General features: G+C 43.9%; 1 protein-coding gene across 1 annotated transcript in view; it reads right to left on the bottom strand.

Moving 5' to 3' along the window:
- The window catches only part of LOC122798602 (1-aminocyclopropane-1-carboxylate synthase-like protein 1), a 2,974,588-nt gene that overhangs the window by 2,457,457 nt on the left and 492,098 nt on the right, over positions 1-25,033 (bottom strand). The window lies entirely within an intron of this gene.

Genomic DNA, 25,033 nt, shown 5'->3' with positions numbered 1-25,033 from the left:
TATGAAATGAATTGTTGTAGAACTAATCAGTTAAGATCATACAAGATCTGCAGACTCTAAACCCTTTGCAGATTGGCTTTATCAAGAATATATCGTGCCTTGTTAATCTTGTTAGATTCTTCAAAAAGTCTCTAAAGCTCTAGATGAAAGACTTCCTGTCCAAACTACTTATCTGGGCTTGGCCAAAGCATTTGATACCATTACCTATGGTGGCATCATAAATAAGCCCATCTAAATATCAGTCCCTTTGTAGTTTGCTAGACTGCTAACCAGCTATCAAACAAAAACATATTTGATTGGAATACATGTTATCCTCTCCAAAACTCAAAATGATTTAAAGTTCTCCCTAAGGTCCCTCCTTTTTGAAATCTGTCTCTGTGAAGTACCCTTAAGCTAATTAAATTCACAGACAACTGCAAGTTAAAAACCACCCTAAACTCTCCCTTCAGATTCACTCTGGACCCCATTACAAACTGGTGCTATAAAAACAATTTCACAGTAAACATAAAGATATACAGTAGTCACCTTTGGTAAAACAAGTTCTGCTGCATACTATAACATAGGAGAATTCACCTTAAGACTTGTCACTACAATCTGAGATATAGGAATTTAAAACAGAAAATAAGATTTTCTTAAAACAGCATATTTCATTAATGTTAGAAAATCTCTCTTCTCTCATTTGTTGTGGATTCTTATCCCCTTTATTCCCCCCTTACACTGCCCACATTGGCCCATCATAGCAAACAATGCTCCACATGGCATGTATTGCTCTAGACAAACCTCCCAACTGTAAAATCAAAATAATTCAAAATTTAAAGAAAACTGCTCTTCTTCAGATACACTAAAAAACATGTACTTATTTTCTGTGGCCTATAGATTCCAGCAAAGTAATCTGTACCTTGTCTTCCAAGTTATGTCAAACTCTGCTCTCAGCAACCTTCCCTTATTTATAATCATTTATTAACCAAGACAGTCCAACTGAGCTAAAGCTCATTTTCAATGGATGCCTGGGGAAAAAAGCACCACATCAAAAACTATGACAAACACAAAGCATACACCAGTGGATATGAAATTACAAACATTAAAGATATGAAAGCAATGTACTTACCATAACGATGCAGCCATGTTGTCCGATTTCATCTGGTTCAACATATGGGTTGTCGGATCTGATGGGATCCGACCTTGGCACTGACTTGGAAGCTTTTAAAGCACCAGGGATCTCACACCTACTCTACCCATAATTCTCTGCATTCTACTCCCTTTCTTCAGATCGAGTTTGCCCCTACATGTAAACAACTTTCTTAAATACAGAAAACATCACACATTTCATAATTCCAAAAACCAGTAGAGAAGGTGATGACAACAGCCAGCAGGGCTGTACACATACAGAGTGTAAATCTATTCCACTCAGTCATCTCCAAAAGTACAGTTGTGTAAAATCTTATCATAACAGCAGATGTCCTATTCTTCACTGTTGCAGTATTCTTTACTTTACGGATCTCCCACCCAGGGCACCCTGATGTTCAGCCAGTATACCAAAGCCTTATGATCTTGTATGTGCTGTACGTCACACATATGCTCCCCACACAGGATGCAGGGCACAACAGTGACATACAGAAGCAGCTACCCAGAACTTATATACCCTAGCAGAGAACAGTCTCCACAAGACAGAGCTGTACATGCACATCCAGAAGGAGAAAATACAGAAATAAAAGGGGAGACCCTCAGTCAGTAGGGAATCTAAAACAAAAAACAGAACAAACAAGAGGGTGTTGGAGGGAGGGACAGAATACTGAAACAACGAAGAGAAGGACATCCACTGTTATGGTAAGATTTTTCATAACTGTACTAGATCCTTCTATACCACTGTTGCAGTATTCTTTACTTTAGGAAGAGTAAAAAAGCTCAAGAAACAGAATGGGAGCTGGAAAGCTGAAGAGAGCCCTCAACAAACTCATACAAAATAGTTTCAGCAAACTCTGCTCTGGTCCTAGAAACCATATCCAACTTATAATGCCTAGTAAAGGTATGCACTGAAATCCAAGTAGAAGCTACGAGGATGGAGCTGGTGTCCAACCCCTTGAAGAAAGCACCAGAAGAGGAAACAACCTTAGCGGAATGAGTTCTAACAGAAGCAGACAAAGAAATGGCCATAGACATACAGCAGAAGATAGTTTGCTTAGAAACAACTAAACCCAATGTCCTGGGATGAAAAAGCTGGTCAGACTTAACTAATGGCCTTACTTTTATCCAAATAGTACCTGAGCTGTTTGTGCAAGTCCAAGATATGCAAGATCCTATCACTTGTAGACTGAGGAGAAGATAAAAAGGAAGGGAGTTGTACTGACTGATTCAAGGATAACTAATTTACTCCCTAGGCATAAAAGAAGAACTAGTATGAAGGGTCACATGTCCCTGTGAAAAAACAAAAAAGGAGGAATGGCCATATGGGCCTGCAGCTCAGAAAGCAGAAGAGTCAACAACAAAACAGTCTTCCAGGTATAGTGGTGCAAAGAAGCAGAATCTGCATGCTCAAAAGAAGCTTGAGTCAATTTTTCCAGAACAAAATTAAGGTCCCAAGGAGGGGGAGTAGGTTTCTTTGGATATCTAAGATGCTGAACACCTTTATAGGTTCATAGGACGATACTAGGCTATTAGCCTGGAGTCCCTTATAAGCCTAGCCAAGAATTTCACCCATGTTCTCACAAAGTCAGTACCTGTTTCCCTTGTCCAGCAGGGACACAGGTGGGGACCCAGTGATGTATTTTCTGTTTCCCATCCAGTCGTCCAGGTTCCTTCTAAAGAAAGCTAGTGATGTACTCTACTTGACATGCAGAGGGAGACTTCCACAGATGGGGGAGTCTTTGGAACACAAATCTATCCCTCCAACAAGTTCTAGTAATGTCACAGATCAGTTTGAGGCCTTGTGTGCGGGTTGCAGCAACTCCAACAAGGTTGGGTCTGAGCCAGTCTTGTATGCCAGACACACGTCAACTCTGAGCAGTCTGTACGAGATGGGTAGAGGGACAGGGCTTTCAGCCTATCTGTATAGGACAGATGTTTGAGACTCTGGATTTTCCTAGTCAGGAACCTCTGTGGTCTCTCCAGCTGCTGCATGTGCATGGTAAAGTATGTACCAAAGGGGGCACTGTACTCGATAATGGGTCTGATAAGGGAGGAGTACAGAGATGTTATGACCTCCTTGTTCCTGGATGAAATACCCTTACTTATGAGATGGGCCAAGTAGAAAGCCTTCTGTATAACGGAGGCAACATGGTGGTCAAAAGTCAGGCTGGTATCAACCTAGGTGCCCAAGTCCCGCACAACTGATTGCGTGCTTAGTACATTGTTATTAATGTGATAATTAGTGGGGGTGTCATTTTACCCAAAGGGGATGATGATGCATTTTTTGGCATTCAGTTTGAGGCTGTGTTTCTGGCACCAGTCATTAGTTTGGATAAAGCCCTCTTGTAGGATGTTCACATCATTACGGGAATTTAAGACACCGCCCAGCTTGCAGTCATCTGCAAACTTGGTCATCCACAGAACACTGGTTTTGGCTTGCACCTCAGAAAAGCATATCCCAAACAGTAGAGGCCCCAGGACCGAACTTTGGGGTATGCCACTCGTTACGGGTCTACTACTAGAGGTGGTTTCCCCTATTTTGACTGAGTTGGTTCTGTCAGTGAGCAGTTAGCTACCCACCTGATAACATACAGGTTGATGCCTAGCTGAGAGAGCTTATCTATTATGCCCGGGGGGAAAGTGTTGAAGGCTTTGGCTAGGTCAAGGTAGCCAGTGTGCATCATCTTCCCCTCATCCATAGCTTTGGTGACTGTTTCAAAGAAGTTTCAAAGACGTTGACTAAGTTTAACAGGCATGATCTCCCATTAACAAAACCAAACTGTGTGGGGTCAAGTGTTTGGAGGATGCCAATGTCCTTGTTTATAAGGTCCATAATAATGCATTCCATGGCCTTTCAGATCAGGCTAGTTAGGTTGAAGGACCTATAATTGCCTGGGTCGGTGGACGCTCCACTGTTGTGGACAGGGATGAAAGTGGATCTCCTCCATTCGGCTGGGATGAAGCCGGTGCTCAGACTTTGGTTGAATAGCGTGCCTAATGGTGCTGAGAGCTTGTGCCTGAGTTCATGTAGGATGCAGCCAGGGATGTTGTCGCGTCCCATGGAGGCTGTATTTTTTGCATTTGACAGGGCATTAAATACCTACTCCCTTGTGATGAGGGGAAGGGGACAGGTGCTGGGGATGTCCTGGTTTACTGATGAGGGGATAGGGGTGTTAAGATTTCACTGAACCTGTCTGCCAGCAGATTGCCTATATCTACAGCATTTGTGTATGTGGTGTTCTTAACCAGCAGTTGTGGGCAGATTTGGGTGTTACATTTGAGACTGCGGACATATGTGAAGAAGGCCTTGTGATAGTCCTTAGTGGATGTTGCCAATATGGTCTCGAAGTTAGTCTTACAGGATTTCACCATTGACCTTATTTGCTTGTTCAGACAAAGGTTCAACTTGGCACCTGCGCCTTCTTGGTCCTGGACAGCAATTTTTTTCCTTTTATTATAGAGTCTGTCTATTTCTGCTGTTCACCAGACAGGTTTACTCTTCCTTGAAGAAGATGATTTAGTCCTGTTAGGTACTGAGGAGTCCAAAAACAAATGGTTCTGCCACCAAATCCACTTAAAAACACTTGAAACTTGAAAACTTTAATAAAATATATGATGATAAGATAAAATAAAATAAACACACTGGCTCATAAACCGGATAAGCGCTTTCGGTATAATACCTTTTTCAAATCCTGTTGTGTAAATGCAGCTATGTAGGTGCTCATAGAGTTTTTTTGGTGTAGGCTTGGACATCAGCGCTAGTTCCAACTGAAGGGACGGTGGTTGTGAAACTGCTTATACATGCTCTCAGGAGGTTGTAGTCAGCTTTGGAAAAGTATTTTTGTTTGACCATGACAAGAGGGGGGGGGGGGTCAAGGGAAATGGTGACTTTGAAAACGATCGCTTTATGGTCGGATCTTACCAAGGAGGATGACACTGTAGGGGGACTACTGCGGCTACTCCTGTTGGTTAGAACCAGGTCCAGGACATTTTCACCTCTCTTGGGGTATCAACCAGCTGATCCAATGCATTGCAATTGACGAAGTCAAGGAATCTCTGGGCATTCTTGTTTGGGCTAGAATAGATCTTCCACTCATTGGTTGGGTAGTCAAACTTGCCCAGGATCAGGGTAGAGGGTTGAATCTTGATGGATTCAAGTAAGTCCAAAATGGTGGAGTGTGTGCCCTGAGTCATGGTTGGGGGTCTGTAGCTAGCCATAATTTGAATAGGTGCTTTGTCAACAGTTAACTGCACCTGGAGTGTCCCCTGTGAGTCATATTGTCTGACCAGCCTTGAGGTGTGTATGTCTGATAAATATTGAAACAAATTGTTTGATCTCAAAATGAGAAGACAAGGGAGGATTCAAGGGCAAACAAGCAGAAATGGCTGAGAAATGGGCCTTCAAGGAAGAATAGACCAAGCCAGACTGAAACAACTCACATAAATAAGAGAGGACCAAAGGGACCCTAACTGAAAAAGAGTCCTTGTTATGAGCATGGCACGACACAGAAAATCATTTCCATTTGGCCATACAAGATTTCCTAGCTGAGGGTTTCCTTACCTCCTGCAAAACCCTAAGCAATTCCTCAAAAAAGAGGTGCCTGAAAGGGATCAAAACCCTATCACCCACCATGTCAGTAGAAGAGAGGACAATTCAGGATGGATGAGAGACCCCTTGTCCTGTGTCTGGAGGTCCAACAGGTCAGGTAACTTGTGGTGATTGCCCCTTGCCAGATGCATTAAGAGGGGGAACTGGTGCTGTCTAGGCCAAAAAGCAGTCACTAGCAAGATTTTTGGGGAGTCCAGCTAAATCTTCTGCAGGATTCTTGGAAGTACAGGAAGAGGAGGGAAAGCATAAAGAAGCATCCCCTTCCAAGGAAAAGAAAGAACATCTGTCTTCCATTCCAGATGGCCTGGCATTCTGGAACAGAAAAGAGGAAGACGCCTGTTTAGACAGGAGGCAAAAAGATCTACTTGAGGAAACCCAACCAATGAACAATGTCCAGAAACACATCTCTGTGAAGCATCCATTCGTGAGCATGTGTTTAAGACCTGCTCAGACAGTCTGCCACTGAATTATGCACTGAAGGAATGTATACTGCCTAAAGAGTCAGATGATAACTGAGAGACATCTCCCAAGCCTGAAGAGCCATTCTGCACAGGAGGTAAGATTTTGTGCCTCCCCACTTGCTGACATACCACATCACTGTAGTATTGTACATGTACACCTTCAAGGGGCCTGGACAGAAAATGGGATGAAAAGCTTGAAGGGCCAGAATCAGAGGTCTCAAGTCTTTGTTGTTGATATGGTCTGACTTCTGATGGGGGACCAGAGACCCTGAAATTTCAGGCGACCACATGAAGCCTCTCATCCCATGTCTGAGCCATTGGTGAAAAATTCTTGAGAAGGGACAGGAGGATGAAAGGGTAGGCCTGCTTTGACAGCAAACCGTTGACTCCACCACTTGAATTCCTTATTTAGACAAAGAAGGAGAGGTACACTGAAATCCAGAGGGTGGCAATGCTGCAGTCAAACCGACTTGAGGGATCACTAACACGTCTGCATATGCAGTCTGGTAAGAGGGAACATTGGACTACAACAGGCCATGAATCCCAGGGCCTGAAGAAACTCTCTGGCTGGAATGGCAGTCAGAAGACGAAGAGACTGAAAGAAGGATGCCAATGACAAAACTTTTGAAGGTGGAAGAGAAACCAACAATGGCACAGTCTGAATCCTGCATCCCAGATACATATGGTCCTGAGAGGGAGTCAGAACAGACTTTTGGAAATTGACAGTGAACCCCAGACTTTGAAGAAGAGAGAGAGAGAAGGTAAACTCCAGATCCGGTAATAGGTGACTGGGAGAAAGTGCTTGAAGCAACAGGACATCTAGGTAAGGAAAAATTTGAATGCCTTGGAACCTGCAGAAAGCAATAACAGGAGCTAGGCAGTTTATGAATACCCTTGGGCAGTAGAGAGGCCAAAGAGCAAAGCAGAGAACTGAAAATGAATGGAAGAAATGGAAAAATTTAAAAACTTCCTGAAAAGATGGTGAATATGGATATTTAAGAAAAGCATCCTTCAGATTCAAAGACACTAGAAAACCCTGGAGTAGTAAAAGCTGAAAGAGGGTTTGAAGAGTAAGCATCTGAAAGGAGGGAACCCTGAGAAAGGTGTTGAGCATGGAGAGATCTAGAATAGGTCTCCAAGTGGACTCCTTTCAAGGAATCAGGAACATCCTGGAATAAAAACCCTTTTCTACTTGGGAAGGGGAACAGGTTAAATGGTTCCTTGGTTCACCATAGACCCTAGGATCTTGAGGAAATGAGAAAGTTATCCAGAGAAGGTTAAGGAGTCCCAGAAAAAGGAAGCCTAGACTTCCATATCACAAAGCAACCCTGATTGATGACAGAAAAAAACAAGACCCTGAAGTGATAAGAAGCCAATTTGGAAGCCAAAGGGAAGGCCAAAGGGACAAAGGAATCTGGTCGTGGGGGGGGGGGGGGCAACTTGTCAAAGAGAAACAGGCTTATCAGATAAAGAAAGCTTCAGGGCCACAGGAGAAGCCTTAGCAGAGGAGGCCCACCTACCACCCTTCCTGCTCTTGGACATCTGTCAGGGTTGACTGCAGACAAAAGCAGATCTAGAAGGATAATTCCTCTGGAACTTAGGGATACGTGAGACAAAAATATGTTTCAGGTCCTGCAAAACTTTGCCTTTCTCTTGAACAGACTTAAACAGGTCACCAGCAGCAACAGCAGGCCAAACAAATATTTATTATCCAAAGCAGCATATAACAACTTGGCTTTAATGTCCTCAGGCAAAGACTGGAGATGAAGCCAAGAATGCCTCATGACATACCCACAAACTGCAGTCCCGGAAGAGGCATCAACAGCTACACATTATAGAGTGGTGAGCCACTTGAGAAGTAGAACTTAAAACAGATAAGGCAGAAGATTTGCCTTCAGAATCAGGGAGGTCAGAAATAACCTGACAAGCCTGAGCAATCAAGACCAGAGCACACCTGATCATGTAGGTCTGATAATTAATAGCCTTAAGGTAGAAGCAGTGTAAACCTTCTTAACAATCTTCTCCACTGCCCTATCATCCTTATCAATAGGTAAAAGTTTGGGAGAGGACAAGAGCTTTGAGCGTTTGTCAGAAGAGAGTGACACCGAAGCAGGATCAGCAGAAGGACACAAACAAAATCTGACAATCCTCAGGAACCTTATAGAAAAGGTTTCTTATGAGCAGGAGGCTGAGAATCAAGGGATTTGGAAGCAGCAATGAAAGTGTCTAACAAGACAGCCAACACACAGGAGGAACTGCAGATGGTTTAAGGGTATCTACCTGAAGCAACTCATAATAACTCTTCTAAATATAAGACACTTGAGAAGAATCCCACTTCAAGTATTCTATCATCCTAGCAATCCTAGGAACATCTAGACTACAGACTCCTCCTACTCTGACCCAAAGTCTAAAACAGAAGGAATCTGACTAGACTAAGTCAGGGATTCATTATCCAAATCCGACTCATCCTCAGAAGAATCCTGTTCTCTAGGCATTTTAAGGGGAGAAGAGGACCAAGGAGGAGCATGACTCAAAACCCCTTGAGGCGGCATTAAGGCCATTAAAGCAGCTAATAGCCCCTGAGTGAAGGCCTGCCACTCACTTTGTGGATCCCTAGCAGCAGAAGAAGTGTTTAATTTTTTGTTTCATTTTTAAGGGAACATCCACTCCAGAAAGCTGAGAAGGCTCAGACTTAGGACAGTAGTCGGGAACCACAGTAGGAGCTTCTTCCTCAACCAAAAACTGAGGGATTCCCTTAGGCCATTCGGAAAAAAATCAGCTATGGTTCCTTCTGAACAACTGAGATGGATGCCTGCAAAGCCTCTTCGGTCAAGCTGCAAGCTGGACCCTCACAGGCCTTTGATATGGTAGCGGCAGAGAAATTCAACATCACAGCTGGAAGAGCTTCCAGGTTTGTAACGACCTTGGGAGAAACATTTGGCAGAGGCCGGACAGTGGAACATTCCAGTTATACCTTTTTCACCTTCTTCATCTCTAATAGCTAACCCTCGGCTGGGGGGAGGGGACTCCTTCCATTGTATCTTTAGCGAGAAGCTTAACATACTATTCTCAAGATACAAGGAAAGGGGAAAAAAGTCTACTGTGAAGGGTTTTCAGAATGAACACCTGACAAATAGAACAAGACGTGTGGTCATGAGAAGCTCCTAGACAAAAAAGACACAACTTGGCGGTCTTTGTGGGGAATCAGACCCCCACACTGGCATTTACTCTTCCTGGATGACATTAACCCCAAAGAGCACAAAAAAGTAAAAAAAAAACAAAATCCCCAACGGGACACATCTGCAACTGCAATAGCAGTCAGAGCAAACAGGCACAGGTAGTCACTGGAGAATAAAAATGTGTTCAACTGGCAGAAAACAAATGCAGGTAAACAGATTGACTGTAAAAAGATATGTTATGACTGGTGGTAAAATATTTCTGATTATGGTAGACCTTGTGAAGGCTGCCAGCCTAGCTAGATAGAATTTTGGAGATAATTCTGTCATCTGTAAATATTAATGCTCACCACAGGCTTGTTGTCTTAAATGGTAAAAAATAGTGTTACATGTGGAACTGAAAAAATGTAACAACAGTGCACTCTACTGACCAAATAAAGCATGTTGTGACCCTTTGATGTAAACATGGCTCCAGACGGTCTAAATGAAGGAATTTCTGCTATTGTTTTAAGACCAGATTTAATGGTCAGAATGTGCATGCATAAATGTCCTTAATGGCTTTGCTTCCTGACCTGGTGTGTGCTTATTAAAGAATGTAGCCAGTTAGCCTGGGAACCCAGGGAAGTGTGAAGAATGATGTAATGTGAACCAGGAATATGATTTTAAAAACAGACAGAATCAGAGAGCATTAAGCATTTTTGTCTTGACCATCCAACTCAGCACTGTCTTGCTCTACATGTAAGTTTATCTTAGACTTGTGTTTTTATCTTAGAAATAGCTAGAAACTGGAAAGATTAGACTGTTTGTCTGTGATGTCAGAATTGTACTACTGAATTATTTTAAGTATTTCTCTGTGATCTCTGAACTCTTGACTAGCACTGCATAGTAAAAAGTATTGTCTTGTGTTTTGACTATTTGTTATTAAATATTTTTAAACCCTTTCAACTGTGGCTGTTTTTGTAGAGATAATTTAAGCTCTTTAGAGTACCTGGGTGCCGTTGGTAAAATTGTACAAAGCCACTCCAAAAGCTTTAGCCGTGGGCTATACTACCAATTGGATAATAATATTGCACAGTAATAATTGGACACCCTTTTAAAGGCCTTTGAGTAGCTGATAAATATTAGTGGGTGGTGGCAAGTGGTACTACCTTTTAGACTGGGCAGAAAAAGGGCAGAGCTGGAGAACCTGTGCCAGCCTTCCCCAGGAGTGTATGTGTGGTTATATAAACTCTTCTCAAAGTGTGTGTGTGTGTGTGTGTGTGTGTGTGTGTGTGTGTGTGTGTGTGTGTGTGTGTGTGTGTCAGCTACTTGGGCAGGGACACGAAGCACTGGTTGGACAGAGAGGGTGCTGGAGGTTTTAGCTTGCCAACTAGGCTGAGATCTAGACCATATAGTTGTGCCAGTGGGAAGTCTTATTGGGGACCTGGGGAGGAAGGGAGAGACCAGCCCTGGACTGACTGTGATCTCTGTGTGCTCTTAAGGCAAACTGCACTTTACTGTGTGTATTTGTTATCCTTTCCTCCTATATGAGACGCCCCTCACTGGTGTAGTGGTGAGGATTGAGGCTTCTTGATTGCTGGGTCAGGGTATGGGCATCACAGACCTGACTGTCACCTTTATGCCCTACACTACGCAAGCAGCATTTGTGTGGTGTTAACTGTAGCTTTTAAAAGGAACAAGTAGTCTTTGGTAGACTGGCCAGACATTTAGGCTTCCACAGCAGGGAATCACATCTGTTAACAATACTGTAGTAGTGAACGTAAGGATATTTAGCCTTGCTGGTGGCATTTGGAGAGAAAAGACTTCTTGGGTTTGTTGATATAGGGATGTAATTCTTGTCTGAGGGAGCTTTGCTATCTGAAGTCTTGCGTCCAAAAATGCTTCAGTGAAGTCTAGGGACTGAACTGATTGTAGCTTGGACTCTCTTAGATTCACTGTAATCCCCATGTCTATGCATAGCTGGAGCAAGGCATCCCTTGCTTGAACGTGTAGATTCCTGGAAGGGGCAGTGATGAGCCAGTCATCCAAATACAGGAATACCAAATGTATCCAAAAGATCTAGCAAGCATATACAGTCATCTTCCCTCAAAAATAAAAGAATGGACTGCACCATGACCATCCAGAATTTCGTTCACTCTACAAAATTGTCCAAGTGACTTAAGTCCAAAATTGGCCTTAGGTCCCCATTTTTCTCTGGCACTAAAAATATCTTCTGTAATTCCACATGTTCTCTGGTCTGGCGGAATCTCTTGGATGACTCAGTTTTTTAGAAGCTTCCTTATTTCAGAAACAGCTTCTATCCTCTGTAAGGGTGGAACACTGGAAATTCTTCTGGGGCACGAATGGTGTGAAAGAGAATGAAAATGCCACTGGTTATGATCCTCTGCACCCATATGTCTTGAGTGATGGACATCCAGGTTGCTGGGAGCAAAGATAAGTGTCCCAAATGCCTCCAGAGTGCAACAGCTGGGCAACCAATCAGCAGCACTGGAAAGGCTTCTCCGAAAAAAAGATCTTTGAAGCCTTGGTTTTGGGGGCCATGACTGCCCCTTTGGTGATGTCTACTATAAGAGTTTCCCCTCTGCCTTAGGAAGTTCTTTTTCAAAAGTGTCAGATGCAAAGCTCTTGGATTTACAAAACCAAATTCTCTTCCCTCCCTTCTGGTTCCTGGAGAAGGTCCTTTGAGGGGTAGAGAATTTGATCCCTACAGCAGATAAGGATTTACCATCCTTCTCACTTCTTGAGACAGTCTTTCTAACTTTGGCACCAGATAGAGTTGATCCATCATATGGGACACTGTCAAAGGACAACCTGAAATGCTCTACAAAATCGCATAGCTACATCCAGGAGTGCCTTCTTATGGAAATGGCTGTGCCATCTGCTCTAGACGCACCCTCTGTGGCATTAAAGAAAAGGTACATAGAGGCACTGGAAAGTGACTGTAGGGCAGCCAGCTGTGAATCAATAGATTGTATTTGATCTACTGTCATGCTCCCTGAAAAAGAATTGGTGATTTCCTTTGTCAAATCCCAATAGAGACAAGTGTCTGCCAAGTAATTAACTGCTCTCACTGAAAAAGTAGATGAGTCCTAGACTCAGTTTCCAAACCTGTCCAACACACATAACTCCCTATTTGGTAGATGAACAGAGGAAGTTTCTTCTGCCAGCTCCTTCTAAGTGGATGCTGTCACTACCATACAATCAACCTGCAAGCTCCTTCTAAGTGGCTGCTGTCACTACCATAGAATCTACCACAGGACCCTTGCTCCAATAGGGACAGTCTTTGGTAGCAACCAAAAACTTGTCAGGCTTTTTGGAGATAGACTCAACTGTGTCCAGTTCCTTCCACACCCGGGATGAGATCAGGTCTATCATCTTGTGAGCTAGGGAAACCACCCAAAAAGTAGATGGGTCAGAGCCAAAAGCCATAAAAAAAAAAAAGATTCCTCTAGACAAGGTACGTGGGAAGACCAGTCCCTTTTCTGTCATAAGTTTGAGAATTTCTCTGAATCAGATGTCCTCAAAGGTGGATCTGAGAAAACTTTCTCCCTCATCAAAATCAGTGCCATGTCAGGGATTCCTCGGGGGAATTGAAATGTTTTCTCTTACACTTGTGTTTCCTGTGAATCTCCTCTGTGGGTTGCTTAGGAGAGGACTTGGAAACTGATACTGTCTCCCTCTTGAGAAGTCAAACTCAAGGCTCTTGGAATCTGCCTGTCCAACAGAAACAGGAGAGTAGGCTGCAGATCCTGGGAAATCCTCTGGAGAGGGTTGGACTGGGGTATGAATGGGTAGACTTTTTCTAGTTTGAGAGAGTACTCGAAGTCCAAGCTTGACATGGATCCTGGCAGCCTTGCAGTTGGGGTCAAAACTCCCAAAGGTGGCTTAACCCTAGAAGCCATTTGTCTGGGATATGAGGCTGTCGCCAGAGCCAAACTATCAAGTGCTGATGCACTGAGAGGGAAGAAAGCTTTTGAATACTTCAGATCCAACCCTGCCCTGTTGGAGTGAATGCCAATGGTTCGGTTCCTAGACTCTAATGGTTGCAAGAGCATTGGAGTTAATTTCGTCAAAGAATCCATCAGACTTAAGGAGGACTGGAGTCCTGGCTGCAAAGCCATATGCCCTGTGCAAGATTTGGATCCAGTGGCTCCTTTCAGAGAGGTCAGATCAGAGAAGGAGCCATTAGTTAGTGAAGCGAAGAAGTGGTTCTACCAGAACTTGACATCGGTCAGAGCCAGGGGTACTGCCAACTGGATTTGGGTCTGAAAAAAAACGCCTCATCAACTTGTCCACATCAGCGTTGTTGAGGCTCTGTGAGGACCTAAATGACCTCAGAGAAGAAGCAGCGGAAGGTGGCCTGGAAGGATAACAGGGTCAATCAGACGATTGGAGACAGGAGCCCAGTGGAGATAGGATCTGGAGAAAATCTAGGTGGAGTTATGGACCTGATAACTAATAGATCCGAAAAGTGTTGGCTCCAAAGGTCTACAGATCTTGGTTGGTGGAGCTGACAAGGGTGTGAAATCCATACAGCTCTTTATTCGTTGATTTAGATTTTTTTCTCTTTTCCTCTGTCTGTCTCCTTTTACTTCTCCCTGAATATTTCATCCTTTTGTGAAGATGAAGACGGAAAAAGGGAAGAAGAAGCAGGCGAAGGATTCCCCGATCCTGACCAGGCCTTCTCTCCTGTCGTAGGCTGAATGATAGTCTTTAAAATCAACTTGTTTCCTCTTTCTACAATGGCTTGTTGTTCAAAAGCCTTGCATATAAAGCATGCAATATACAAATGAGAAGGCCCAAGGCAACACAAGCACTTTTTCTGTGATCCTGAATTACGTAGCTCGTGGAAGCAAGCTATGCATGTTTTTAAAAACCGGAGGGCTTATCTGCCATCCTTATGGTCCAAATAAAGAAGAAGAAATATGCATCCTAGAAAACGGAAGGTCTTAAAACTACAAACAATTATAGAAGTATTTACTAGCTACTTAATCACTATTTTTTTAAACTTTTTAAGAAATAAACCCCCAAAAGAGCAAGAAGGAAAGAGAAAAAAGGGTGAGGAATAGTAAGTGTAAATGCAAGGAGAAGGGGAGATCAAATTTAAACCCAAATAAAAGGTACTTATTTAGATTTACATATTTTTTCTAACAAAATCACTCCTGAGCACAAAGATCCATCAAACACTTAGGCAAAAAATAAGATCTGAGATAGCTCATGCCGTATACAAGGGATTATCATAGGGGGAGGAGCCTGAGCAAGCTTAAAAGTGGTTGAAGCTGGGTCCAAGGTTAGATATGAGACCCATAAGTTGAGGAAAGAACAGAAAAGACAATATTATGGGCTGGATTTACGAAGGCTTGCACGGAGTCTAAGATTAGTGTAAGACGGCAGACAGCCAATATGTCTGTCGAGCGATCCAGCAACAGCCGGCAGGGGGCGTGCATGAGAGCTTCTAAAGCTACTCTTGCACGGACAGTGTTATGGTATGCAAATTACCTCATTTGCTGCTGAAAGCAACACAAATGAGGTAAATTTGCGATCCAGGAAACACTAACCTGTCCGTGTAAGAGTAGTGTTATTTACAGAAATGTACTCCGTTGGTAACGGAGTACGGTTCTGCAAATAGCTAAACGGAGCTATGACAGCTCCAAATAAAGGATGCATCTAGTTGAGGAAGCATGCCAATGGCCAAATATAAGGCCATTGGCATCTGCAAATGTTGTAAATCCTTAAAATCCACTTTTTCCCCGATTTCCGATGTTTAAGTGTAGCGCAGCGCAAACGTGCGGTGCTTTAAATAAAATGAAAAAAATTGAAAAATAGCCAAAAATGGGCATTTTCACTAAAAAGCTTGTTCTGCCATGCAGGTGAATGGCAGGCTGAAAATAACATGGCCACTGAGTAGTGGTTGCTAGGGGGGGGGGGGAGCTCAGTGTGAGAGATGTAACCAAGCATTAGTAGGCAATCCCATGCAAATGAGGATAAGGATAGTGAATCCCAATTTTCCCCGGCATGTGAGCCATGTCCCTAGATTGTAAGTGTAGGAGTAGGGGAGTAGAAGAGTAGAAGATAGGTGACATCATGAGGGGGCATGTCTGAAAGACTGTAAGCTCATTGGAGCACAGTGGCTTGCATTTCCCTGAGTTGCTCAGGATTGCAAAAGGCATGTCTACAGTTGTCTTAGCTGAAAACAAGAAACCAAAGACGTACACCGTGGATATATCTGAAATTTCTTGCAAAAGGGCACACAGCGTGTGCGCGTGTGTGCATGTGTGTGTGCGCGCGCATCTGCGCTTGTTTGCGCGGTGCTGCCCCTTGTGGAAAAAGAAAGGGAAAAGGAAGGAAAAGAAGTAGAGGAAGTTAACCAAGGAGAACTAGCAGAGCTGCCAGGTGAAATATATCAGAATCAGCCAATTACACAGGCAGCAGAGTAACCCAGCCCAACACTTTAAACTCTGCAAACAGCAGTCTACCCTGTTTGTTCCCAAGAACTCTGCAACACTGCAGTATACAAAGAGTGAAAACTTAAAAAGCTTAAGTCAGACAAAATGTTAGGGGCTGCTATTGCTATCATAAACCAACATGTGCAAGATGCTGAGGGTGGTGATGTTGTGAATGCTGCTGAGCAACCCATAGTGAGGAGACGGAGAAGAGTGTACAGACCCAGGGTAACCTACCAGGGGCTACATGAGCTGGAGATAGTGGAGCCCTATAGAGTGGACAGAGACCTCCTGCAGCAAACTGTTGAGCTGTGCCGGCCACGCATCACACACAGAACCAACAGAGGGGAACTCATCCAAGTGGATACCAAGGTATGTGTTGGCCTATGAATACTAGCTACAGGTACCTTCCAGAGACCAACTGGTGATATGATGGGGATTTCACAGGCATCAGCATCCAGGGTACTGCACCAGTTCCTGGATGCCATGTCAGCACATGTCGGTGAGCACGTATATTTCCCCAATTCCCGTGAGGCATTCGCCAGCAATATGCATCTTTTCCACCAAGTAGCAGAATACCCTGAGGTAGTGGGTGCAATAGACTGCACGCACATACACATCAAAGCACCACCCAGTGAGAGGGGTAGGGTCTACATCAACCGCAAGCGCTTCCCCTCCATCCACTGCCAGGCTGTGTGCGATGCCCAGGGCATAATAATGAATGTGTGTGCTGGCTGCCCTGGAAGCTATCACGACTCCCACATCTGGCATCTGACACAGCTGTACCAGAGATTTGCCAATGGAGACATCCCTGATGGTCACCTAGTAGGGGATGCTGGATACGCACTGGAGTTGTGGCTGATGACACCCATCAGAAATGCACGCACACCCGAACAAGAACTCCATAATGAGGAACACGCACAAACAAGAAACATTATTGAGCGTGTGTTTGGGATGCTCAAGTCATGGTTCTGGGGCCTGGACACATCTGGTGGAGCCTTGCAGTATTCAACAACTACATGTACCCAGATTGTCATGGTATATGCCATGCTACACAATATGATCCTGTGAAAACAGCTGCAGCAGGAATAGCATGGGGCAGGGCAAACAGCCCCCACCATTGCCAATGCCTGCACAGGCACAGCTTGACTTGGAGGAGGAGCAACCGGAGCCTGCCCTATTAAGCAGAAGGAGGCGTGCCGAGTATGCCTTGGCCTTGGCAAAGAGGCAACGCATAGCACATACACTAACTCAGTAGGAACCCTGGAAATGACACCTGTCTCTGACTCGCACATACAATAAAAGGGATGCCTAACTTGACACTACCTGTTTTCAAACATGTATAGGGAGTGTACTATGTGCATCTGACATAGGCAGCCCTGCAGCACCACCTGAGGCATGATTGCCCTATTTTAAGCAATATAAAGCAGTGCTAAGCACATTTTACCACTATTTAGCATATTTAAACACAACTGCGTGGAGCTGCGCACCGCACTAACTAGCTCAACGTCGGGCAACGTTGAGCAATGTTGGGCAAAGTCGGGCAAGGTTAGGCAAAGTTGAGCAAAGTCAGGTAAACACGCTCACACCCGCTTTGCTGTTCCTTAAGCAGTCTGGTCTGCCCAGCAGTAAAATAAAAAGCAGTGACAGGGCTCGAACTCAGGATACTGCGCACTATAGTCACAGTACTGAACCACTAAGCCATGACAGCATTTCACTGGCACAGACACAGCAGGACAATTGTAGACTAATGCAAACACAAACAAATGCTGTATCATGCCCTCTAAAGAGGCATATCAGTAACTTCCCCCCAAAGCCTATGCAGACAGATAACAGGAGGCCAGGCAGTGTGATGTGGGTTGGGTAGGCTATGAAGTCACAAATTAATATACGTGAAACTGGAAGCTAAGATCTGTAGTACAGTAGTATACCTCAAGCCAGTACGATAGGCAACAGTACAGATTGAAATGGAGTACCTGACATAGCAGTGCAGGCCTAGCAAATGTGTATAAGTGTCAGGTGAACCCCTCATCCTATGTACACCCACAGTAACAATCAGGTGTGCCCCCCGGGTAGAAATGAACAACTAATAGTTGTCCACCCTGTATGTAGAAATGTTGATATGTCTATGCAAAGTGACTCATGGAAGCCCTGCAGGCAAAGTGTGCTTCCTGTCGATGTACAACACAAAGGTGAGCCCTGAAGTAAAAAACAGCTTGATTTTTCACACACATATAGTATATATGTCCATACTGCGCATGCTCATACACTTAAACAAATTTAGCAAATTTCAGTCAGCAACATACTGAAAGGTCATACGGGGCATACTCACACACTTAAATAAACAAAGCAAATGTCAGTCAACAACATACTGAAAGGTCATACTGGGCATGGTCACACACTTAGGCCATGTCTGAGTACAGCAGTGGGCTACACATATCTGGCAGTTGCAGTTCTCACCCCAGAAACTTGTCACTATTCACCAATCCTGCCTTGCGCACACAGTTATATGAAAACAGACCCATATAATATATTGGACTCCTGTCATAATCAAACTGTACTACAAGTACTTAAGTTGTTCAAAGAAAGTGGAAATTCAAAGAAGATAAATAAATCTCCGATCAGTATCATCAATAAACAATGAGCACTCCTAACATTATCCAATCCATGTTCTGGCAAAAATATTGTCAAACAGTCCATACAGAACCATGAAGCTTTCTTTCGCTATGTCATAAATATCAATGTAACCTCATATATGTTCTGAGTCAGTGCAAACTGTAAATGAATACATGTAGATACCTGACATTGCCACCATCTTGTCAGACAGGTTCATACATATTTACCCCCCTCTCACTGACAAAAGGGCCCATTATCATACCTGGAGATTGTGAAAACCCAGAAATCACATATACAATGGTTAAACAGCTCTTTCCAAATGTAAAAAACATAGCGTCTATGGGATGACATGGTTTCCCTAGCTGTGTCATATGTGAACTCCAAAACAAACAGACCCTGCACCTGAACAGTCTGTTGAGACTCACCCTCTGTACAGGATATGAAACTGTTGAATGGGTTACAGCAAAGTTTGGCACACTCAACAAGTGTTGGTGCACAACAGACCATGGGAACTATTGTCTTATAAGCCTATTCATAGTTTCATAGTTTAGTACTAGGCTATCTGCCTAGGGCATTTATAAGCCTAGCCATAGTGTGTGTGGCTTTCGCCAACCCATATAATGGTGAAAAAGTATAGATTTAGTTTACTGTGCCTCTGTCTAGTAGTGACACAGAGATGAGCCACGGGGTAAACCTACGATCTCCCATACACTTGTCAAGATTTCTCTTGAAGAGAGTCAGTGAGGGGCTCTGCCTAACATGAACTGGGATCTTGTTCCAGAGTGTGGGAAGCCTCTGAGTTATGAATCTGTCCCTCCAGCATGTCCTATTCATATTTGTGCTGAGGTTTAGATCTTTAGCTCTCGTGGTTCTGATGGATTTGGATTTTTTGAGATGGAGCATGTCCATCAATTCCTGATTGGACATGGCCTTGTACGTCAGGCATACATCACCTCTGAGTAGGCGGTATTCTACCAAATAGAGCTGCAGTTTCTTTAGTCTGGCAGCATATGACATATGTTGGAGACCCTTGATCCTCTTGGTGAGGTACTTTTGGGGTCTCTCCAGCTGCTGCAGGTGGGGGTGAGGTACATACCAAATGGGGCATTGCACTCAATCATGGGTCTGATAAGGGAGGAGTATAGGGGTACAATGACCTCCTTAGATCTGGATGTGAATCCCTTCATGATAAGGTGGGCAAGGTAGAAGGTCTTTCTGACCACTTTGGCAACGTGGGTGTCGAATGAGAGGTCACTGTCAACTTGGGTCCCCAGGTCTCTGATTACTTTTTCCGTACTCAATGGGTTACTGTCTATGTGGTAATTTGCGGGTACTTTGTTTTTCCCAAAGGGGATGACTATACATTTTTTGGCATTTAGTTTAAGGCCATGACTTCGGCACTAATTGTCCGTTTCAGTAAGGCCTTTCTGTAGGATGCATGTGTCAGCTGGTGTATCGACTATGGCGCCTAGTTTGCAGTCATCTGCGAACTTTGTCAGCCACAGCCCTCCCGTGTTAGCTTTCACATCCGAGAAATAAATGCCGAACAATAGGGGTCCCAGGACAGAGCCCTGTGGGACACCACTTGTGACTGGCTTTGAGTCTGACATAGCTCCAGCGATTTTGACTTTATGGGTTCTGTCCTTTAGCCAGTTTGCAACCCATCTTGTGACATATGGGTTTACATTTAAGCTGTTGAGCTTGTCTATGATGCCTGAGTGGGGTATTGTGTCGAAGGCTTTAGCCAAGTCCAGGTAGGCTGTATGGACTGCTTTGCCCTCATCAATGGCTCTAGTGACTGTTTCAAAAAAGTCGACCAGGTTCAAAAGGCAGGATCTGCCCTTTACAAAGCCGAACTGAGTAGGATCAAGTGTCTGTAGGTCCCCTATGTCTCTGTTTATGAGTTCCATAATGATTCTTTCCATAGCTTTGCAGACCAGGCTGGTTAAGCTTATGGGGCGGTAGTTTCCAGGGTCTGTAGAGGAGCCTCCTTTGTGGAGTGGGACCACTGTTGCTGTATTAAGCCTGATCTGCAAGGGTGTGGAGTCCATCATGATGGAACTCATAAACAGAGCTATTGGGAGCCTACAAACACCCAACCCTACCCATTTTGGTTTGGTAAGGGGCAGATCATGGTTCCCAAACCTGCTAGACTGTTTTCAAGGCAGTCACCCAGAACATACATCAATGAAATGAGCTACACACATCCCACATAGACCTTGAAAAGCCCTTTTCCAACATCCCAGACACATGTATCCACAAAATCAACAACCTGTGCATAAATATGTATGCCATCTGATGGATTGCCAACTGGGGCACAGATAGATCACACAAGGTAAGAATTGTGGTCTCCTGTTCAAGCTGGTAACAACTACTGTCCCCCATGGCTCAGTCCTGGGACCCCTCCTATCTGGTGTATACTTTTCAGAATTACAGTCAAACAAACAAGGGCTATGTTTAGCAAAGTTTGTGGATGACTGCAAAAAAGTTGTCATAATCGATGTTTGGGACAACAGAGACATCCTTAAAAAGGGTCTCAGTCAGACAGATGTGGTGTCAAAATTATGGCCTCAAGCTACAGTCATACAAATACCACATAGGTGCCAACACCCTAAATATGGAGGTGATAATAAGGGATCTATGGACACGTGGATAGTCATCTCTACTTCCAGAAATACATTCTCAAAGTGGTTAGAAAATCATGCTATGTGTTCCCACAACCTGCCAAGGTCTTTGCATGTAGGTCAAAGGAGGTTCCCTCTACTCATCAGTCATCAGACCAGTCAGAGAGTACCACAACACACTTGCGATGAATCTGACTAGGCACTTTCAGCAGCTAGAAAGACCACTGAAGTACCTCAACAACAGGATTACTGGCCTCAAACAGTTGCCCCATGCAACAAGACTGAATTGAACTCAATCTGTACTCTGTTGCATACTGTCTACTCAGGAGATCTCTGCCCAACAGACAGGTCCATGTCCAATGCAGAACTGATGTACATGCATTATCTGAAGTAAACGCAAGCTCACTGTACCACATGCTCTAGGGATATCATCATCACATTAAATAGAACATGTTGGAAGGATACATTACTAACTCACAGACTTCCCTTACTTTGGAACAGGCTCCCAACCGACATTAAGCCGAGTCCCTCACTGACACTCTTCCAGAGGAGCCTTGATGAGTGTATGTGAAACTGAACTGTCACACCATGGATCACTTCATCAGCTCTACTACACAGAGGCCTAAGGAACTAACTCCATGGGTGGTGATAGCTGCACACTCTGGCCATACTAATATATGCCTTCAGGCAGATAGCCTATTACCTACCTATGTACCTATATATATATATATATATATATATATATATATATATATATATATATGTGTGTGTGTGTGTGTAGGAGGTACACAGTATAATAAGCCAAAGATGGATGGGCAGAGATGTGTGTAAGAGGGTGACCATGACATGGAGCCATCCAGGACTGTCCACCCAGCACACATCTCAATGGCACGAAAGACATGAGGTGCACATCTCTCCCACTGTACATAACAGCCACCAGTATCTGTAAGCATTACAATGTATGTGGTCTATGTGCCTGCTGTACAACATGACAGTACAATGAAGTGCACATCTACTATCTGTAGACATGTACCTGTCACATAGGTTCATAGGTATGTAGTAGAGTATCTCCACGAAGGCATATATCAGCCTACGCAAGTTGTGCAGCTTTCACCACACCATTGGGTAGTCTCCCAAGGCCTAGTTCTAATAGTTAGTACCCTAAGCCCCTTTCTAGTGGGGCTGCTGATGGGATGCCTGGCATGAATTGTCTGTTTCCAATCCACTCCTCAAGGTTCCAATTGAAGAGTGCCAGCGAGGGGATCTGTCTGATGTACATTGGGACTCTGTTCCACAGTAAGGCAAGTGTCTGGGATGGTACTCTATCCCACCAGCATGTTGTATTCATTGTTGTGATGAGGTTCATATCCCTGGAATGTGTAGGGCGACTCAATGTTGTTATCTGTAGATGGAGCATATTCAACAGTTATGTGTTGGACATGGCGCTGTATGTTAGGCATAGTGTGCCTCTGAGTAGGCGGTAAGCAACGAAGAACAGATTTAGTTTTACCAGTTGTGTTGCATAACACAACTGTTTGAGGCCAGTAATCCTCTTGGTGAGGTACCTATGTGGTCTCTACAGCTGCTGGATATGCTAAGTTGAGTACATCCAAAATGGTGCACTGTACTCAATGATGGGTCTGATGACATAAGAATAGAGTGCCAACACTACCTCTTTGGATCCTGATGCAAACCCTTTGTTGATTAGGTGGGCCACATACGATCTCCCAATCACTTTGGCAACATGGTTGTCAAAGGAAAGATAAAGTACAGTTTTGTACCTACCATAAATGTAGATGTTCGAGGATTCCCTTGCTGCAGTCCTGACAATTGGGTATAGTCCGCGTCCCAGTCGGCCCGAATACCAGAGTATAAGGCTGACGCCGGTCATGGCGCTTTAGACTGACGCCAGTACGCCAGGGTACTAATGCGCATGACGCCATTTCCTCAGTCTTTTCTTGCCCCAGATGTCAGAAGACCCAAAAAGACAAGTCCCAAAAACAACCTGCAGCAAAAAACATGTACAAAATATACAGTAATATATACAAAAAATATAAGCATGTAAACTCACCTACGCAACCACCCTGAAACACAGAGGGAAGGAGGGAGATTGGACTGCAGCAGGGGAATCCTCGAACATCTACATTTATGGTAGGTACAAAACTGTACTATGTTCTTCGCCTTCCCTTGCTGCAGTCCTGACAATTGGGTAGAATCCCAAAGCAGAGGTAAGGGAGGCTGGCAAATTACAAAGTAGCAGGAGCTGACAACATGCCTTGTAAAACAGCTGTGGCAAACCAGCTCAGTCTTAGAGTATATAGGCAGGTGATAATGCCTAGAGAAAGTATGCACTGAACTCCAAGTAGCCGCTTCCAGAATATCCTTAGTTGCCACCCCCCTTAGAAATGCTGTTGAAGTGGCAGTAGCCCTAGTGGAATGAGGCCTAATCCCAACTGGAACCCTTTGCCATGATGGGAATAACAAAATGCAATGCAAAAGCCAATCCACCTAGAAATAGTTTGTTTGACACAGGCTTGCCCTGTGAACTTAAAGCAAAAGAAACAAGTAACTGCTGAGACTGCCTAAAATCTTTAGTCCTGCTCAAATAATAACGCAATTGCCTGTGTACATCTAAAGTGTGCAAAATCTTTTCCCTTTATTTTGAGGATCTGCAAAAATGTAGGCAAATGAATAGTTTGGTTTAAAGCCACACTAGAAACCACCTTAGGCATAAAGGAAGGATTAGGCGTAATGATACCCTGTCCTTATGGAAAATCAAAAGGGCTCTACTGCCATAAGGGCCTGCAACTCAGACACCCTTCTTGCAGAAGTAATAGCCAACAGAAAAGCAGTCTTCCATGACAAATATTTAATTCAGCAGTAGCTGCAGGCTCAAAAGGTTGTAGAGTAAGTTTTCCAACACAAAAATTGAGATCCCAAGCAGGAGTAGGAGCTCTACGTAGGGGTCTTATATTCTTTGCCCTCTAAGAAACTGCTTGAACAAAGGATGCGAAAACAAAGGTGGGTCACAATCATAGTGAGCTGAAATTGCTGCAGCATGAATCTTTATGGAAGAGAAAGACAAACCTTTGTCCAATAATTCAGTAAGATATTGAAGAGCCACACTCAAATTAGGCTCTGAAATCTCCAAATTCTTTGCTGTACTCCAAAATAAAAATCTCTTCCATTTTTCTGCGTACACTCTCCTAGTACTAGGCCTTCTAGCTTCCATAATCACATTTAAAACTTGTTGAGGAAGCTGAGACCTACCATGCTTCAACACAGAATATGCCAAGCTGTGAGATGAAGAGATTGAAGCTTGACATTGAGCAGATGACCGTCCTTCTGAGATAACAGATGAGGAATCAGAGGTAAAGGCCATGGAGGCTTCTTTACAAGACCAGAAGTGGGTACCAGTGTTGCCGAGGCCAATCTGGAGCTATCAAAATCATCCTTGGCCTGTCCTGTCTGACCTTTAGTAATACCTTTGGAAGAAGAGGTAGAGGTGGAAAGGCATAGACATGAAGGTTTTTCCAACTGAAAGACAGAGCATCCACTTTCCAAGCTGTGTGATGAAACCCCTTGTGCAATACTTTGGCAGCTGGTGGTTTAGTGGAGAAGCGAACAGATCTATGTCTGGAGTTCCCCATGACACTGTCAATTTCTGAAATACATGAAGATCCAGTTTCCACTCGTGGGGATCCATGATTTGTCTGCTTAAAACATCTGCTAGGGAGTTCTGTGCTCCTGGCAGAAACCTTGCCTGAAGAGTCAGTTGCAGGCTTAACGCAGTCTCCCATAAAATCATTGCTTGCCTGCATAGAGGATAAGAATGTGTTCCCTTGCTTGTTGATGTACCACATGACAGTTGTGTTGTCTGTCAGAATCAACACCTGCCCTGGAAGAAGTAACTCCTTGAACGCCATCAATGCAAACTGGACTGCTAACATCTCCTTCATGTTGATATGTAGATGCTGTA

This window comes from Protopterus annectens, chromosome 3.part1, assembly GCF_019279795.1.
Source record: "Protopterus annectens isolate FY-2018-M chromosome 3.part1, PAN1.0, whole genome shotgun sequence".
NCBI lineage: Eukaryota > Metazoa > Chordata > Ceratodontiformes > Protopteridae > Protopterus > Protopterus annectens.
The sequence above is the reverse complement of the archived record's forward strand: the minus strand, read 5'-3'. Positions and strand labels throughout refer to the sequence as shown.